This window comes from Rhineura floridana, chromosome 3, assembly GCF_030035675.1.
Source record: "Rhineura floridana isolate rRhiFlo1 chromosome 3, rRhiFlo1.hap2, whole genome shotgun sequence".
NCBI classification, from domain to species: Eukaryota; Metazoa; Chordata; class Lepidosauria; order Squamata; family Rhineuridae; genus Rhineura; species Rhineura floridana.
In genome coordinates this window covers 155,100,696-155,106,695 of record NC_084482.1, presented here as the reverse complement: position 1 = coordinate 155,106,695, position 6,000 = coordinate 155,100,696, and positions in this window count along the sequence as shown.

The window sequence follows — 6,000 nt, the reverse complement described above, 5'->3', positions numbered from 1 at the left end:
AATTTGATCATATAACACCTGTCCTGGCCCAGCTGCACTGGCTACCAATGTGTTTCTGGGCCAGATTCAAAGTGTTGGTTCTTACCTATAAAGCCCTTAACAGCATCGGGCCGCAATACCTGGTGGAACGCCTCTCCTGCTATGTACCTACCCGGTCGCTGTGCTCGTCGTCGAAGGCCCTTCTCCGTGTCCCAACACATAGGGAGGCACGGAGAACGATAACTAGAGCTAGGGCCTTCTCAGTGGTGGCCCCCGAACTATGGAACTCCCTCCCTGATGAGATACGCCTGGCGCCTTCTCTGCTATCTTTTCGGCGCCAGGTAAAGACCTACCTCTTTGCCCAGGCATTTAAAAAAAAATTTAAAATTTGTATTTAAATTTGAAAATTTTAATTATGTTTCATTGTGTATTGTATTTACATCCACCTGTATTTTAGCCTGTTTTATTATGCTGTACACCGCCCTGGGAGCTTATTGCTAAAGGGCGGTCTAAAAATGTAGTAAAAAAAATAAATAAAAAAAATAAATATATGGTATTCCATTTTCCTCTGACAGGTGAAGTTTGGATTCTTTGTAAATCTTTGTTGAGCATGTTGACATGAGCACGAGGATAGAGGGCAGGTGTGGGAATGTGGGGATACGACTGGCAGAGCATCTGATGTCAGGGGCAGAAGATACAGTTCCACTATCTCTCTGCGAGGGATGGGATCCGTTGGCTGGGGCCGGTTCAAAAGCATTCTGTTGACCTCAGAGGCTGGTATTGATTCGTTGTTTGCTAGCCACTGCTTTTACTGATCCTTTCTTTCCCTTGCAAAAAATATTGATATTAATATTTATATTTTAAAGGAAATATTTGAAATATCAATATTTTGAAAGGAAATATTGATAAAGGAAATATTGATAAAATTATCGTTCTTAATATTGATATTTTAGAGGCAGATTTTTTTTTAAAGAAAATCAGTTTTCAAAAATAGCCATGGAAAATCACTACATAAAAATCCATTCTGTAATGATAGAGAATAAGTAAATTAATGGAAAATTTGGTACCAAATCTGAATTGGGCAGAATTGTGGCACGTCCCTACTCTCTGCATGGAGAACTAAGGCCACATCTCCTTTTTAATACGTTTTAAAAGCTTTTTTTAAAAAGATGTTTTTAAAGATGCTTTGTTTTAATATGTTTTTAAGGTTGTTTTGTTTTAATATATTTTGAAGTTTGTTTTTCTTAAAATGAGAAGGAAAGCAAAAGCAAATGTAGAAACACGGTTAAAACCCTAAATGCAACAACACAGCGACTAGTACGTATGGACAAAGAGAAGTATTACAATAGTTACTGTATAGAAATAGGACACCAAAAAGGGAAGAACAAGAGCCCTATTCCAAAAGATGAGAGAAATGAAAGGGAAATTTAAACCAAGAGTAGGGATGTTGAATAATCAACTGGGGAACAAACTGACTGGTGTGAGATGAAATAAAAGGAAGATGGAAGCAATACACTGAAGAACTCTATAAAAGAGATGCCACGATGACAGATTCATTCACGGAGGAATTGTATGATGAAGAACCAGAAATTTTAGAATGAGAAGTGAAAGCTGCTCTTAAAATATTTGGAAGAAACAAATCACCAGGAACAGATGACATACCAATAGAGTTGCTACAAGCTACTGAGACTGAATCTGTCCAAATTTCGACAAAAATCTATAACAAATATGGAAAACTAAACAATGGCCCACAGACTGGAAGCACTCAATATACATCCCAATTCCAAAGAAAGGGGATCCCAGGAAATGTAGTAATTATCGAACTATTGCCTTAATATTTTATAATATTTTAAATAAGTGTTTTTTAAATTGCTTTTTAAAAATGTGGTTTTTAAATTTGTATATTTGTTTTTAACGTTTTAATTGTTGTAAACCCCCCAGAGAGCTTCGGCTATGGAGCAGTATATAAATGCAATAAATAAGTAAGTAAGTAAATAAATAAATATCCCATGCAAGTAAAGCAATGCTCAAGATACTACAACAAAGGCTTTTACCATATATGGAGCGAGAAATGCCAGATGTCCAAGCTGGATTTAGACAGGAAAGAGGCACCAGAGATCGTATCACAAACATATGTTGGATAATGGAATGGACCAAGGAATTTCAGAAGAAAATCACCCTGTGCTTTATAGATTACAGCAAAGCCCTTAATTGTGTAGATCATGACAACTGATGGAATGCTTTAAAAGAAATGGGGATGCCACAGCATCTGATTGTCCTATACTCTAGACAAGAGGCTACTGTAAGGACAGAATATGGAGAAACCGATTGGTTCCACATTGGAAAGGGTGTGAGACAGGGATGCATTTTATCACCCTACTTGTTTAATCTATATGCAGAACATATCATATGGACAGCGGGATTGGATCAAGGTGAAGGAGGTGCGAAAACTGGAAGGAAAAATATCAATAATTTAAGATATGCAGACAATACCATACTATTCGCAGAAGCTAGTAACGATTTGAAACGAATGCTACTGAAAGTTAAAGAGAAAAGCACAAAAGCAGGACTACAGCTGAACATCAAGAAGGCTAAAGTAATAACAGAAGATTTATGTAACTTTAAAGTTGACAATGATATTGAACCTGTCCAGGATTATCAATACCTTAACCAAAATGGAGACCATAGTCAAGAAATCAGAAGAAGGCTAGGACTGGGGAGGGCAGCAATGAGAGAACTAGAAAAGGTCCTCAACTGCAAAGATGTATCACTGAACACTAAAGTCAGGATCATTCAGACCATGGTATTCCCGATCTCTAGGTATGGATGTGAAAGACAGACAGAGAAAAAAGCGGATAAGGGAAAAATCAACTCATTTGAAATGTGGTGTTGGAGGAGAGCTTTGCGCATACTATGGACTGCGAAAAAGGCAAATAATTGGGTGTTAGAACAAATTAAACCAGAACTATCACTAGAAGCTAAAGTGATGAAACTGAGGTTATCATACTTTGGACACATCATGAGAAGACATGATTCACTAGAAAAGACAATCATGCTGGGGAAAACAGAAGGGAGTAGAAAAAGAGGAAGGCCAAACAAGAGATGGATTGATTTCATAAAGGAAGCCACAGACCTGAACTTAAAAGATCTGAACAGGGTGGTTCACGACAGATACTATTGGAGGTCACTGATTCATAGGGTTGCCATAAGTCAAAATCGACTTGAAGGCACATAACAACAATACTAAGTAATGCTCTCATGTGGATAAGCCCTTATACACAAACTTGTACATAGCTGAAGAACCAGCCAGGGGTCAGGCTCAGACAAGAAGATCCAATCTGAATGCCAGGAAAAACAGAAGGGTATTTCTAGTAACCTTGGAAGGTTGGGGACCCCTGGTTTAAGCAATCTTTCCCTGCCCACTCTTCTTCCATTGATACTGCCTGTCCAGAGGTGTTTTTTTAAAAAAAACAGAGAAAAAGTAATGGACCACATATCATGTAATTTGAGCATAATAGGCCGGAATCTGAGACCCTCAATATAATTTCTGATGCCCTAGCACTGCCCTTGCCAACCTGGTGACTTTTTGGAGTGCAACTCCCTTCACCCCCAGCCAGCACAGCCATAGCCCAACAACATCTGGAGGGTTCCAGGATGGGGAAAGCTGCCACAAACGAGAGGAAAGTGTTCCTGTACCTTTATAGGAAAGCAGATGGGGGGCTATCAGTGGGCACCTGGCAGTAAGGGAGAAGGTTAAGCAGCTCTTCCTCCTTCACAATGCTCTTCTGACTGCAGCCTCCAAGACTGTTTTTCAGTAAATGACAACCACAAATGATGGGGGTGGGGAAGAGATAAGAACTCTTTGCCATGTCTACGTTAGCCCTCATAGGAATGGATTTCTGGCATATACAGTGTGGTGTAGTGGTTAGAGTGTTGGACTATGATCTGGGAGACCAGGGTTTGAATTCCTACACAGCCATGAAGTGCACTGGGTGACCTTGGGCCAGTCACTGCCTCTCAGTCTCAAAGAAAGGCAATGGTAAACCACCTCTGAATACCTCTTACCATGAAAACCCTATTCACAGGGTCACCATAAGTTGGAATCAGCTTGTAGGCAGTCCATTTCCATTTCCCCATTGAAAGGATCTTATCCGAGCTTTACATCATTGCATAATTTGATGAGCAAGAAGTAAGTCACAGGTAATACTCTGCACAAAATGCTAAAAGGTTATAGAACTGTACTCTATTCAGTCACGTGAGCCTGGAAATTAACAGCATCCTTCTTAAGAAGAAAAGCTGACTGCATAAAAAAGACTGAGAGGAATTCTCAGCAAGTATATACAAACCATGCTTCTTTTCTGGATAGGTTAGCCTACCACTGTTTTCATTTTGAAATATGCTGTACAAGAAAAACCTTCACATTTATTGAAATTACATAGAGCCATTGCTTATTCATGTTTGATTCATCTCTTTGTCTCTCTCTCCCCCCCCCTCCAACACTCCTCTCTTTTAAAAAAGATTGGGTACTAAAATATGTCACTTTGGAATATTTTCCCATTATTTGGCTTTGTCAGTTAAGTACAAAGTACAACTCCCTGGCACACAGTTCCTCCTGACATTCAATCAAAACAACTGACCTAACATTTGACTACTGACACTTAAATTATGGGGGCAGCTTCTGAAAAGCTAAATGCTCCCCTTTTACTCTTGTACCTCTCTGTCCTCTTCTCCAGCTAATGCAGCGACTGATGGTTCCTTGTCATGTCACCATCCTCTTAAAGTGTCAGCATGCAGAGAATTGTGCTTCCCTTGAGTGGTGGCTGATTGCCTGATGCCAGCATGGAGATGCTTCTGCTTCTTCACAAAGCAGGGAGGGCAGGTGGGCCTGGAGTTGGTTCCTGTGATTTCTTTCCCATAAGATCACATTGTGGCTATCAATAGTTACTAGCCACAATGGCTATACTCTGTCTCCATGGTTGAAGGCAATATGGTTCTGAATACCAGTTGCTGGAAACCACAGGAAGGGAGAGCTCAGACCCCACTTGTGAGCTTCCCTTGGGCATCTGGTTGGCCACTGTGAAAAAAGAGTGCTGGACTGGATGGGCCACTGGCCTGATCCAGCAGGCTGTTCTTATGATTTCGCGAGCGAAAGAGGAACAAGAGCTACAGTTGTGCTTTCCACAGCTTTTATGGCTTGTAATCCATGGAACAGTCTCTCCGAGGAAGTACGCCTGGCGCCGACTCTGCTTTCTTTTCAGCGCCAGGTCAAAACCTTCCTATTCTCTGAAGCATTTTAAGTTAAATTGATTTATTTTAAAAATGTTATTGTATTGGATTTTTGATTGTATTCTTTAGTATTATTTTGTTATTTATTGTATTTTTTATGCTATTTTATGTTCACCGCCCAGAGAGCTATTGCTAGTCGGGCGGTATATAAATTTAATAAATGAAATGAAATGAAATTGCAAATGTAGGGTGGGATCCAGAATGTCCCTTCCACAAATGAAGGGCTCCTTCTGTTCACGGAAGAGACTGAGCAGCAGATCTGATAGGAGGAGGACGGGAGAGGTGATCCCCCCCTGCAGCCTTCCCCCAGTACTACCTCCTACACTCTAGCAGGAGTCTCCAGAACCCAATAGAGCAACCTTTCAGTGGGCATAGGGGGGTGCAGAAGAAGGACAATTTATTTATTTATTCATTTATTTATTATTTGATTTATATCCTGCCCTTCCTCCCAGTAGGAGCCCAGGGCGGCATTCAATTTGGTGAAACTTGCCTCTCCCCCTTCTCCTGCCAGGAACATCCCAGTGATTTCCATGCACACAGCCTCTGGATCCAAGCCATAATCTAATCCATGCATTCCAGTTCTTCAAACGCACTCCCTTTATTATCCTAGCAACTCTGCAGTCCCAACTTCACTTTTTGTAAGCCCACGTAGCCCTAGTTATGAGCATTTTCATAACTGATGCAATTCAGTGCATTTAACCGACACAATTCAGTGCAAGAAATGCTACACTGACA